Source organism: Nyctibius grandis, chromosome 11, assembly GCF_013368605.1.
Source record: "Nyctibius grandis isolate bNycGra1 chromosome 11, bNycGra1.pri, whole genome shotgun sequence".
NCBI lineage: Eukaryota > Metazoa > Chordata > Aves > Nyctibiiformes > Nyctibiidae > Nyctibius > Nyctibius grandis.
In genome coordinates this window covers 26,210,488-26,224,973 of record NC_090668.1, presented here as the reverse complement: position 1 = coordinate 26,224,973, position 14,486 = coordinate 26,210,488, and the positions used below count along the sequence as shown (strand labels likewise).

Below are 14,486 nucleotides of genomic sequence, written 5' to 3'. Positions count from 1 at the left end.
CTCTAAATGAAAAGCTTGATGTCAACGAGACACTCAGCAACCACCGGGAATCAGCGAACAAACTCCCACCGGTCTCGGCACACAAGAGAACGAGAAATCCTCAGCAGAATATAGCCACCACCTACCCAGCACCGTGAAAGAGGGATTTCCATCAAAACAGCCCTACAATCAAAGCCTGAAGCCTAGAAATCCCCATAGTTGCCACAGCTGAAATCCCTGAGATACCCACACAAACACAGACGGCTGGGTTTGCCCTTTGTTTTTTTTTAAAGCACAAGCTATAAACATTTTCTGAGAAGAAACTCAATGCTCAAGGCTGGATTGATTCTTGATGTTACCGCATCTCAAATACACGTTTACACGAGGAGGAGCAAGCGGGCTGGGAGCGGGGGGCTGCATGGCCAGAGCCCCGGAGGGGACGGTGCCAGCGGCCCCAAGGCAGGAGCCTCCAGACACAGCAAAGGGGGGACTGGGAAAGCACGAGGCTGCCCTGGGGATGGGACCTAGAGTCACAGACTGGTTTGGGTTGGAAGGAACCTTAAAGACCATCCAGTCCCACCTCCCCTGCCACAGGTAGGGACACCTTCCACCAGACCAGGTTGCTCCCAGCCCCATCCAGCCTGGCCTTGAGCACTGCCAGGGAGGGGGCAGCCACAGCTTCTCTGGGCAACCTGGGCCAGGGTCTCACCACCCTCACAGCAAAGAATTTCCTCCTCAGATCTCATCTCAGTCTCCCCTCTTTCAGTTTAAAACCATTCCCCCTCGTCCTGTCACTCCATACCCTTGTAAAAAGCCCCTCTCCAGCTTTCCTGTAGCCCCTTCAGGCACTGGAAGGCTGTTATGAGGGGGCTCACATGTCCTGCTCTCCCAGGAGAAGGCAGAAACTACATAAAACCTCTCTCGGGACTTTCTTTTATATTTTTTTTGTTTTCTGCAAGATAAACCTCCCGCTGCATGAAGCGTGCTCCAGCACCGCCATTACAGCCCTGGGAAGGAGCAAGGCTGGGGTGGATCCACCATCCCAGAAGGCATTTAAAAGCCGTGTAGATGTGGTGCTGAGGGACATGGTTAGTGGTGGTCTTGGCAGTGCTGGGGTAACGGTTGGACTCAATGATCTTAAAGGTCCAACCAAACTGATTCTGTGATTCTAAGGCTGAGCAGCACCGAATCAATCCACGAGCTGGAGCAATTTAATCATAGAATGGTTTGGGTTGGAAGGGACCTTAAAGATTTGAGCATGTTTGCTCACAAGATCCTACTTCTGCTGAGGAATTAAGCCCTTCAAACAAACGGCACGCGCCTGTCTCAAATGCGCAGGAATATTTAAGACACGCTTCATAAAATCCTTATTAATCAGAAGTTTAATTCCACCTCCCCAGCACGCCGCAGCAGCAGAGCTGCTGAGTTAAGTGTTAATAAACCCGTTGGTTAATCGCAGCCCCACGGGACATCCCCGGGGCCGCTCATGCAGCCCCAGCGGGGATTTCAACGAGGTGCTCCAGGAAGGGCTGCAGCCCCTGCAGATGTTCTGCTGCGAGGCAGGAGTTCAGCATACAGCCATAAAAATTAAGTTTCACCTCGAGTTTCCCCCCCACCCCCCTTTTTAAATGGAAATAATTAATTATCTCTCCCCCGTTTTACGCTTCCAGCCTGTAAGCACCATCTGGTCACTTAAAAGTGGACTTTAAAAGATAAGTGTCTTATTTTCTGAAAGCCCAGTTTACTACAGCTTTCAGAGAACATAAATTTAGATATAATTGTATTTTTATGGAAATGCTAGCATAAGAATAAATCCAATTTTCTGCACCAGCAGGTAATTTTTAGTGATGATGCTTTCAGGATGACCTCAACAAACACGCTCTGCTCTTTTTTTACACAAAGGGATAATTCACTTTTAAATAGGGAACGACTTTTCTGACACATTTCACCTCTACCTATAAAACTCACCATTAATTAAACCATCTGGATTACCAGGGGATGGGGAGAGAGGGAAGGAGAAAGACCAGCACCACACTTCTTACAACCCTGTTACCCCACGCCCGTTACTCCAGGGTTTTAAAGACTCCATAAGTGCAAAAAGGTCCAGCCTGAGCCATTCTACACAGCTTTTATTTTATTTTTTGGACAGCAGAGGATTTGGAGCGGTGCAAAGTGTTTCCTACGCTCGCCTTGCAGCTCCAGGGAAGAGCAGGAGATGCTGCAGGTCGGGGCCAGCCGCATCCGCGTCTTCCTGGCAACGCTGCTGAAATATTCTGTTTTTATGAACTATAAATGAACTGAAGAGGACTCAGAAAGAGAAGTGGAAGAAAAAAAATCTAGAACTATCAGCACAGGAGAGAGGCTTATTACATGTTAAATGGATAGATGGATTTTTATTCAACTGCAGAAAAAAAAAGAATTCAGAATTTCAACAGCAGAAAGGGGTAATTTAAACCCACAAAGGGACTGTGTTAAATTGGTTTATTCCCTTGCTGCTCTTAGGAAAAGGATCTCATCATACCATACTTCAAAGATTTAAGGAGTACAACACGGGAAAGGAGTTTTAAGTTATGCAGTAACATATTGATCAGACCCATGTTTGTGTTCTCCTCGTTTTGCAGGACAGCATACGTACCTGGCCTCGCCGAGGCTGCGCGCCCAAATGTCTCCCAACTAAATGTGAAGGCAGTTTTTCCTGAAAGATCAACCATTCCCCATTTCAGCACCTGGTTTAACAGGTGTCTTCTTGCATGTTGTCCTCCCAGCCCCAAAGCAGCACCACTGTCAGATCCTCACCATTTAGTGTGAGCAGGAATAGGTTTGAACCCCCACGCTCCTTCACCAGCGCACTCGGAGATGGACCCATTGAAGACAAATTCATTTTCATGTTGTCTCTTCAAAACAGAGCTAAAAGAATTAACTTACAGTTCCTGTTCTGTAGTTTGCCTTTTCACTGCCCTTACAGAAGAGCAAAATGCAATTTCTTTTCCTGCTGAAAGCTCATAAAAGCACCAATAGAAACAGGGGATGTGCTTTGTGGGAGAGCAGGGTGTGATGGGCAGGTGGAGAAGAGGATGGGCACCAAGTCCCGGGCAGAAACACTCAGCGCGGGAACCATCCTGGTGCTTCACTCATCATTGCTCAGCTTCAAAGCCCAGGACGAAGCCGGGAGGCTCCTCTCTTGGATACAACCATTGATGTAGTAAATCCCCCAGGCAATGCTGCAGTCATTCTGTGCACGGTGGGGTTGTAAGCGATGCCCTCCAGCACAGGAAGACCTCAGGGGATATTCCAGGTGGGAAGATGCTGCTCCCGAGGCTGGGAAACACCCTCTGTGCCTCCCAGGAGCTGGGAATCACAGAATCCCAGAATCAATGAGGTTGGAAGAGCCCTCTGGGATCATCGAGTCCAACCATTGCCCTGACACCACCATGGCAACTAGACCAGGGCACTAAGGGCCATGGCCAGGCTTTTCTTAAACCCCTCCAGAGATGGTGACTCCACCACCTCCCTGGGCAGCCCCTTCCAATGGCTAATGACCCTTGCTGAGAAGAAATGCTTCCTAATGTCCAACCTGAACCTCCCCTGGCAAAGCTTGAGGCTGTGTCCTCTCATCCTATCGCTGGTTGCCCGGCTCTGGGCTTCCTCTGCTGCGAGGAGCATCCCGAAGCAGCGGCACCGTCCTGCTGCCCACAGCCCCTCCGAAAAAACACATCTTCAGGTGTTTTTCAAGTCTCACTGGCATTCAGAATTAAAGAAAAACTATTAAACCAGTGGCACGTGCTGACACTGGACACACCAGTTTGCAGAAGGGCTGATGCCTTTTACCCAGGCTAGAGGCAAGAATTACTCAAAGCTTTCTCACAGCTCCTGAAGGTCCCATCTGTGCAGGTTACTGGTGACACTGTGGTGACAGTGACAGCAGGATGAACGCAGACAGGAATACGGCTGCTGGCCGCGTGCTTTTGTTTTTAACCATTATGCCCATTTCACCTGGGTGACAGATACAAACTGCACTTTCAGATAAGCACGAGATACAAGCTGCCGGTGGCTACTTCAGTGCTGTCATTTTTTTTTGCTCTAGTTGCGTGGATTAATAAACCAGATCAATAATTCTCCAACCAGAGGTGACTTGCACTGAACTCGAATTAAAAGCCCTGGAAGATGAATCACGTGCAGCAAGAACCTGACTTCCCCAGTTCTGCAACCACCCTACTCGCATGACCAAAGAGCACAACATGTTTTGAGCTGGTTAAAAATACTGGTCATCTCCCTGACCAAATAACTGAGTAAGGACTCAAGAAACCACATCACAAAGTACATTCCCCAAGAACACATCGGTTGGCGGTAAGTTAAAGCATTCGCATTTCAATTCTCTGCGTTTAAATAATAATCAAAAGTAAGTTGCCCACTGAGTCTCAGAGGTCTCCAAATAGTCTAACACATCAGCTCTGTGTTTGCTCGGTAGGAAGAAAGCCAGTATTTTTTATTTAAGACCAGGGATTTCTGCTGAATAGCGATAAGCTACCTATTTACTTTGAAGCCTCTATGCCAGACTAAGCTATTTAGCATAGAGAAAAAAAAAAACCCTGAACAATGACTGCCAATCTGAGATTAAACTCAATATTTAAAGAAAAGATACACCGCCCAATTTAACAAAATAAAGCAACAAGACTAGAACTTCAATATAGAATCACAGAATCAATGAGGTTGGAAGAGCCCTCTGGGCTCATCGAGTCCAACCATTGCCCTGACACCACCATGGCAACTAGACCAGGGCACTAAGGGCCATGTCCAGGCTTTTCTTAAACCCCTCCAGAGATGGTGACTCCACCACCTCCCTGGGCAGCCCCTTCCAATGGCTAATGACCCTTGCTGAGAAGAAATGCTTCCTCATGTCCAACCTGACCCTCCCCTGGCCAAGCTTGAGGCTGTGTCCTCTTGTCCTAGCGCTGGTTGCCTGGGAGAAGAGGCCGACTCCCACTGCGCTACAACCTCCCTTCAGGTAGTTGTAGACTGCACTAAGGTCACCTCTGAGCCTCCTCTTCTCCAGGCTAAACACCCCCAGCTCTCTCAGCCGTTCCTCGGAGCTCAGACCCTCCAGACCCTTCCCCAGCTTGGTCGCCCTCCTCTGCACTCACTCCAACACCTCAACATCTCTCTTGAAGTGCGGGGCCCAGAACTGGACACAGGATTCAAGGTGCGGCCTCACCAGTGCCGAGTACAGAGGGACGAAGACCCTGTATATACCCAGACCTAAAAGTTATACTCAGTTACACACAAACCTCAGGCAGAATTTTTTTTCCTCCATTCCCTGTTCAATTACACGCAGCAAACTACTATTCAGGCTCGTTGTTACAATGTTATGTAATAGAAAACACAAAGAACTTGGGAATTGTTTTCAACAACTGTGGAAAATCCTTTTTTTGAAAATTGTAACAACATCAAAATTTCAGATCCTTTGCCAAAGCTTACTTGTGTCTTAAAATGTGATATTTATGAGTCATCTAATTTCCTGACAGCTCCACATTTCCCAAACATGCTTTACCTGCGCCCTCAACCTGCTCGCGTTGGCTCCTTGGCCATACTCCCCATCATCTGCTGCATTATGCATTTGCTTCCCCGCCCTGCATACAAACTAGCACTGCTCTGCAAAACACGGGCCTTAGAGGTGCGATGCATTGAGGAAAACCATTACAAATATTCTGGCAATAGGTACAATTTATCAGAACGCCAACCTGGGCAAGCTGGTTTCAGCAGACAAGCCTAGCTGCTAATATTTTATTTATTCTTGAATCGCACAGAGCCTGGATGCAGTTGGTATTTTAATACATGGTGCATTGTCGAGATGTTTTTTCCTTAAGTGCTAGGAAATTACAAGACTGTACAAACAGAAACGTGTGTATCTCCCATAACAATCTAGATTACCAGCCTCTCCGGCGGCTCTTTAGCGCAGATTTACTGTCTAATCCTCGCTGCTTCCAGCGCTCCATCTGTGGACGATTAGACAGAGTGGATCTAAAATATAAAGTGAAGAAGCCATTTCCAGCAGCTTATCCTACAGTTTTGCAGTCCAATTAGAGCCTAATACAGTTTTAGTTGTATCAACACATCTATGAGGGCAGGAAGGCCCTACAGAGGGATCTGGACAGGTTGGATCGATGGGCCGAGACCAACGGCATGAGGTTCAACAAGAACAAGTGCCGGGTCTGACACTTGGGCCACAACAACCCCCTGCAGCGCTACAGGCTGGGGAAGAGTGGTTAGAAAGAGCCCTGGGGGTGCTGATCGACAGCCGGCTGAACGTGAGCCAGCAGTGTGCCCAGGTGGCCAAAGGCCAATGGCATCCTGGCCTCTATCAGGAATAGTGTGGCCAGCTGGTCTGGGGAAGTGATCGTCCCTCTGTACTGGGCACTGGTGAGGCCGCACCTTGAATCCTGTGTCCAGTTCTGGGCCCCGCACTTCAAGAGAGATGTTGAGGTGTTGGAGTGAGTCCAGAGGAGGGCGACCAAGCTGGGGAAGGGTCTGGAGGGTCTGACCTGCGAGGAATGGCTGAGGGAGCTGGGGGTGTTTAGCCTGGAGAAGAGGAGGCTCAGAGGTGACCTTAGTGCAGTCTACAACTACCTGAAGGGAGGTTGGAGCGCAGTGGGAGTCGGCCTCTTCTCCCAGGCAACCAGCGCTAGGACAAGAGGACACAGCCTCAAGCTTGGCCAGGGGAGGGTCAGCTTGGCCATTAGGAAGCATTTCTTCTCAGCAAGGGTCATTAGCCATTGGAAGGGGCTGCCCAGGGAGGTGGTGGAGTCACCATCTCTGGAGGGGTTTAAGAAAAGCCTGGACATGGCACTTAGTGCCCTGGTCTAGTTGCCATGGTGGTGTCAGGGCAATGGTTGGACTCGATGAGCCCAGAGGGCTCTTCCAACCTCACTGATTCTGGGATTCTGTTATCATTTCTTATTAGAAACTGAGATTTGCACCTAATGCAGCATCAGGCACATTCCATACCCGTATCCAATCTCCAAGGTGTTCAAGCAAGTTTAGCTGCTGCCTTGAGAGCCGTCAGGAGCGACTGCAGCCCCTCACCCCGCTTGGTATCCGGCTGCTCCTGCCCTCTGGACAGACAGACACTTCTCTGCACGCAAGATGGTTAACACAAGTTAGAGCAAACTATTTCCCTGCACAAGAGGAGGATTTTAGTGACTGAGGGGCCTTTGACTGCAATCAGGAATGTTTTCTGATCTAAAATTGTAAAAAAAAAAATTTTTAAATTGGAAAAAACTTGCACACTTCATTGCAGTGACATGGACAAGTTCTTCAAGACTCAAGAAGGCCCTGGGTAACCTAGTTAAACCCTGCTTTCAACAGGAGGTGGGGCTAGATGATCTCCAAACGTCCCCTGCAACCTCGGCTTTCCTACAAATCCAGCCCAGACGCACAACTTTAAGAACACACATTGGTGTAGTCAACAGAAAACACAAGATCTGCTCGTGTTGGTCCTACACAGCAAGCACCAGTCGTCCTTCTCAACACCTGCCAACGGTGGCTTTATCCCTATTTCTTTGCATTCGGACCAGCTGGCCAGTTCCACCCACTGCAAAGGCTCCCAGGCACCAGAGACTATCAAGGTGCCTTCGTTCTAGTAAATCCAGCACAGAATATCCCTACAAAACTCTGAAGATGAAGTTACTTGTATATCATACTTCTACGCTGTACCAGGAAAACCAGTTAGTAGGGACCACTGCTGTAATTATGAGCCCGTTTATTGTACGGTCTAATAAATCTACTTTCTTTCCAAATGGATTAAGCTATTAAACTCCTCACTAATGGCACAAACAATAACTCCAAAACCCAGCTGCTGCTCACGGAGGCATTACACTGCCCCTTTCCAAGCTATCAAGTATTATATTGTTACTACGCAGATTAATGAAGCAAAAGATGAAACCATTTCATCACTCTCCCTGATATTTAGGCTTTGAAAGCAAGTCTCAAGACAGCAGCATCCAGGGCTGTAACCAGCCTCTCGGGAGGAGCCTTGCAGGGTTATTTCAGGGAGCTGGGCTCTCTCTTTGGGGTGAGGGTCAGCGACTTTAAACAGTAACTGAGCTGTTGGTTGTGGTTTACAGCGATCCTGGGACCTACGGGGAAAAATAAGTGCACCTGCCAGGGGTATTTAACTTACAGGAGGTCACACAGGTACGTGCTCTGCTGGCACTGCCAGGCACAGGCGTTAGAGCTGCTGGTTTTTCTGCTCAGCAACACGTTGTTGCCTTCTTAGAACGACATAAAATGCCTCACTCCGACCGTTTGTCTTCATAAAGCAAAAACACACCAACAAACCAAACAGGGGGAGCCCCTTACTCACAGCTTTTTCTTTACAGTGCTGTTTGGTGGCATGCGAGGAGTGGACGGTCAGGAAAGGTCTCACCGTGGGTTAATCACTGAGAGCAAAGAAAAATCATCTAAATGACGATGCAGGCAGCACTCGCTGCTTTGGGGACACAGACAGATCACCTACTCCATCCCACCGTGCAGCCTGGCTGGTGAGAACAAGCAATTGGATCGTTTTGTTCCTCTGGATCATTAGTAACGTGTCGTAACGAGGCATCTGATCACAGCCCTGAATAAGAAAAAGCAGACTTCACATCAAGAAAGCAAGAGAGAGCAAACATCTTTCCTCACTCCTCACTCTCCCCCTCCAAAAACTCCTGTCTCCCTCCCGCATCAGCGGGAGGGTCCTGGGCACCCAGGGGTGATGCTCCAGCCCCCCCACCCATTCAAGCTACTCGAATGCTCAGCTGCAATGAGTACGAGTAGTTTGAAATGTGCAGGAGAGTGTCATTGACTGCACTAAGGTCACCTCTGAGCCTCCTCTTCTCCAGGCTAAACACCCCCAGCTCCCTCAGCCGTTCCTCGCAGGTCAGACCCTCCAGACCCTTCACCAGCTTGGTCGCCCTCCTCTGCACTCGCTCCAACACCTCAACATCTCTCTTGAAGTGCGGGGCCCAGAACTGGGCACAGGATTCAAGGTGCGGCCTCACCAGTGCCGAGTACAGAGGGACCATCACTTCCCTAGACCAGCATTGGACGAATTAAACTCAAAGCCTGAAGCTTTATTTCCCTCATTTTTTAAAAGAGACGGCAACATCAAAAAGACCCGCGGAGCTGCCTGGCTGCTGGCGCAGAGCATCGCTCCTGCCCATTCTACAAGCTGGTGTGTTTTCCCTGCAAATTAATGGGAAGTGAACACGTAACCTAGGAGCAAAATGAGATTTTTCACTTTACTGGCTTATCAGAAAGGTTTGTAAGTTGTCTCATGCAGTTACGTACACATTAGCAACTAAATTCTTTCACCAAATGAGACGACACCGTCACCCAGGCATGACACCGAGCCAGCTCACGGTCCAGTGCTCCGTCTCCTTTGCTTCCCTAATGAACTGGGAAACAATGGCTGCAAGTATCGAGCAGCCAAAGCAGCAGGAGTTTCCTTCCTTCTGAAAAAAAGCATTTATGTATTTTGCTCTCAGCATATGCTCCAAGACACAGACTCACAGAATGGTTAAGGGTTGGAAGGGACCTCTGGAGATCATCCAGCCCAACCCCTGCCACAGCAGGGTCACCCAGAGCACGTTGCACAGGGTCGTGTCCAGGTGGGTTTGAATATCTGGAGAGAAGGAGACACCAAGACACCTTTGACACAAACAGGAGAGGACAATCTTTTACCCCAGTGCCACCAGAGGCAGCACAGCTCAGTGATCCTGACCGCACCAGACCTGGTGACTCTTCTCGCTGCCCAGAAAGGCCCAAGTTCACTTTGTGCTTTTCATTTCTTCCCTACCAGGTTCCCTCTAGGAGTCAGCACTAAAAACCCCAATGATTTACAATACGTTCATTTTCTCCCTGCCACGAAGCAGCCTGATACACAACCTGCATTTCAGTGGGGAAGACGGAGCGGTGTTTTCTTTCCTGACAGAGCGGACGGAGCTGCAGGCGCTTCTGCTGCCAACTCATTACAACGCCGACAAGAATTCAATACAAAGTGTGCCTGAAATTACAACTGACAGCTGGCAAGTATTCGGCGTGCCTGCTCGCACGCAGCCTTCAAATAAAAATAGAAGGACCCTCCCAGTCTGAACACCAGTTTAAAAGGAGTGGGCACGAGGCTTTGGAGGGTGTGCCTGAAAAATGACACGGTTCCTAATGAGCAGATGAACTTTGAAGACATGGTCCAACACCTTCACAAGAGCATGTTTGTTTGGCAACCGCTAGCGAGCTTCATGTGATTTCTGCACAGTTCACAGAATCACTGAGGTTGGAAGAGCCCTCTGGGATCATCAAGTCCAACCATTGCCCTGACACCACCATGGCAACTAGACCAGGGCACTCAGTGCCATGGCCAGGCTTTTCTTAAACCCCTCCAGAGATGGTGACTCCACCACCTCCCTGGGCAGCCCCTTCCAATGGCTAATGACCCTTGCTGAGAAGAAATGCTTCCTAATAAGAATCATGACTTATCTTCCAGTAAGCAATGGATACACAACAGCGCTGCGAGAGCCAGTGTCACAGCAGTAAATGCATTAGCAGCTCCCTCGTGCACTGCTCCTAAGTGCTCTCCCAAAAGCTCGAATCCCTGTGAAGCCCAAAACCCCCCAGTTTTGGTTAACTCATGTTTATTATTGGCATAAACCATTCACAGCCGTACTCTCACATACGTACTCTCAAGGTACAGCTTCATTGGCTTTTTCTTTCACTATGCAAAAAGCAGAGGTTAAGGAAGTAACACTGCTTACAGCAGAGAAATAAATAAAATCCATTTTAAGCTGGAGGAACTGGCTAAAAATGCCTCATTTTTCTCGCTTAGCAAACCCTGGCACTCGGTACAGATGGTCCTCCGGGAAGGAGTTACTGATGGTAGTTACTCAATGGCAGAATTAAAGGTTTCAGTGAAATTTTGCTGCTTCACCAACTAAGTATTTCTAAAGAGCAAGACGTGGACAACGATAAGCAATGCCACTTAAAAACTTTCTTAAAGAGATTTTGCCTGGAGGTTTTCACAGAATCACAGAATCAACCAGGTTGGAAGAGCCCTCTGGGATCATTGAGTCCAACCATTGCCCTGACACCACCATGGCAACTAGACCAGGGCACTAAGGGCCATGTCCAGGCTTTTCTTAAACCCCTCCAGAGATGGTGACTCCACCACCTCCCTGGGCAGCCCCTTCCAATGGCTAATGACCCTTGCTGAGAAGAAATGCTTCCTAATGGCCAACCTGAGCCTCCCCTGGCCAAGCTTGAGGCTGTGTCCTCTTGTCCTAGCGCTGGTTGCCTGGGAGAAGAGGCCGACTCCCACTGCGCTACAACCTCCCTTCAGGTAGTTGTAGACTGCACTAAGGTCACCTCTGAGCCTCCTCTTCTCCAGGCTAAACACCCCCAGCTCCCTCAGCCGTTCCTCGGAGGTCAGACCCTCCAGACCCTTCCCCAGCTTGGTCGCCCTCCTCTGCACTCGCTCCAACACCTCAACATCTTTCTTGAAGTGGGGGGTTTTGAAGCTTTGAGCATAATTGGTTTCACGGACATTTTCACTTAGGAAAAAAACACTGAAAATACTTTTCCTTGAAGTACACGGTGTGATATATTAATAGTGGCTGAACTTCAATATTGGTAAACATGAGCTAAGCAGCAACAGAAAGCATAAAGTTTTCCATATGTGCTGGTCTGAACAACAAAGAGAGAGGGCAGAGACCTTGGCCATGGGTTTTACAGCCCGGCTTAGACACAGCCCGGCTGTGTAAACCAGCACGGACGGGCACCAGGAGCATCCAACCGATGCTGGCACAAGGCAGTGCCTGTGTGTGGCCCCACATCCGACCTGCTGCCTCCTAAGGATCCGCACACAACAATATACGCACCAGGTAAGGGTGGCCAAGCTGCAGGTAACGGGGAACAGGGCTGAGGCAGAGCAGCAAACACGCGGCAGCGGGGTTTCCAGTCCACGAGACGTCTGCTCCTGGGGAGAGGTGCTGTGTTTCCTTCTCCTAAGCCTTCAAATCAAGCCCAGTCTGGCACTTCATTCTCCAAATAACAGTCTGTCCCTGCAGAGTTTATGTTTAGACTCTGGCATTAACCCTGGCAAACATGTTTGGAAACCTTCTGTTTCTAGATTTTTTCATATTCAGCATGCCAGAGATTACTGGGAGGCAGCAGCGCCGGGTACTGGGGAGACCAAGATAACACACAAATCCTGCTTTTATTGAAGTTCCCCACAAAGGCTGAGCTACCTTTTACATCAGGCACAGCAGTAACTTTAATTCTGTTTAGAACACAGCCCCTGAATGCATAGAGGCATGTAATAAGGCATCAGGTAGAGATATCCTTTTGTTTTACCTTTTTTCATCCTACTTTCCAGCTCCTTAGAAGAGCTGATGAAAAAGCAGGGCAGAATAAAATTAGAAGTGATATAAAAACATGCTGAAAGCTACTTGATAGCAAACTGCTTTGGCCATGAATTATTCCGTGTAGCTACGACAGTGAATTATTTAAGTACAGGAGGTGATTACTATTAAACATCCAATAGACAACAAAAAAATTACCAGTGAAAGGAAAGGTCGGAACGGCTGCTGAGAAGAGATAAAACGTTTTCAGGGAAGACTTTAGTGCCCTGGTCTAGTTGACATGGTGGTGTCAGGGCAACGGTTGGACTCGATGATCCCAGAGGGCTCTTCCAACCTGGTTGATTCTGGGATTCTGTGACTCCCCTCTTCAGGAAGAGACGCAGGTCGGTGAAGTGCAAAGAACTGTTGATGGGGAGAGATGGAATATTTTTGTCCACAGCTCCTGTGTTCTGCTGGTTTTTGAGATTCCTTCGGTTCTTCGCTTCCAACAAAACTGGGCTGCATACCTACAAGTATTACAGACTTGTACGTCCAACACAGAACTTGACACAGGCTTGGCAGGATTTGGAGCTTTAAAATTCTAGCAAACAAAATAGGATTTGAAGTTCATCCGTCAAGACAGTTTCTTTGTAAGAAACAGAACTGCAAAGTCTTCACACTTCTTATTCAGAGCCCCAAGGTGGGATCAGAGTCAGCAGCAGGACCTGGCTGGGGGTTACCACGTACCTGTCTACGCTCCAGCTCTAGTCAGGAAGGCCACGTCTAAGCTGAAATAGTTTTGCCAGTCGGAGCAAACAACAGGCTCCGTTCTTAAAGACAGCAGGAAATACCAGACATGAAAATTCCACTGTAGTGCCAAATTCCTCACTTCTCTGCTTTTTTTTACGCCTATCCCTGCTAGAAAAATAAATTCGTATTTTACAAGCATTCTACCCCAGTATTTTTAGCGTCAGAATCTCTGTTCTTCTAGTGTTTGTAGACAGGAGTATTTAATCCATGATTTAAATCTACACTTTGTAACCCAAACCCAAACAAGCCTAAGAAGCAGCTCTACCCCACCAGGTTGGAAGAGCCCTCTGGGCTCATCGAGTCCAACCATTGCCCTGACACCACCATGGCATCTAGACCAGGGCACTAAGTGCCATGTCCAGTCTTGTCTTAAACCCCTCCAGAGATGGTGACTCCACCACCTCCCTGGGCAGCCCCTTCCAATGGCTAATGACCCTTGCTGAGAAGAAATGCTTCCTAATGTCCAACCTGACCCTCCCCTGGCGAAGCTTGAGGCTGTGTCCTCTTGTCCTAGCGCTGGTTGCCTGGGAGAAGAGACCTCTTCAAAGGTCTCATCCATCCCACAGCTCCTCAAACACACTCTCTACTCAGTGCTTGGATATCAAAACCAGTTGTTACAAACAAACTTTTTATTTTTAAATGGAATATTTATCTCTTTTCCTGGAGCAGTTATATTAATTTCATCCCAGTCTAATGGACTTCAGCAAGTGGTTTGTCCTTAGGAGAGGCAGCCTTACAGAAGTGCGCCCACACATCCCCTACAGAAACCGCTTTTTTCACGTCATTCACAACTATTACGTCTTTAGTAGCATTGAAATAAGAAAAAAAAAATTATTTCGCTGTGCTTTACAACATTTAGAAACAGTTAATGGAGGACAGAGGTTACAATAATGGCTGTATTCAGTTTGTCTAACAGCTTGAAGTGGAAGTTCCTAAAGTTGCTTTTTGTACTGGCAAAAAAAGGTCTGTGTACATGCTGGTGGCTACATCCTTCCAGTCATAGAACCATAGAATGTCAGGGGTTGGACGGGACCTCTGGAGATCATCGAGTCCAACCCCCTGCCAGAGCAGGGCCAGTCTAGGGCAGGTTACACAGGAACACATCCAGACTTGGAAGTCTCCAGAGAAGGAGACTCCACACCCTCTCTGGGGAGCCTGTTCCAGTGCTCTGTAACCCTCACAGTAAAGAAGTTCTTCCTCATGTTGAGGTGGAACTTCCTGTGCTCTAGCTTGCATCCAGTCGGTGTTTTACAATTTAGGTTAACTTGCACTAATTAAAAAAGTCCTAACAATCTATTAAACTCTCAAACTCTCTTCTGAAGGAAGTTTCCC

At 48.2% G+C, this 14,486-nt stretch overlaps 1 protein-coding gene across 3 annotated transcripts in view; it reads right to left on the bottom strand.

Annotated features, from left to right (window-relative positions):
- Positions 1–14,486, bottom strand: part of GLCE (glucuronic acid epimerase) — a 54,911-nt gene that overhangs the window by 12,249 nt on the left and 28,176 nt on the right. The gene's annotated exons all lie outside the window — the stretch shown is intronic.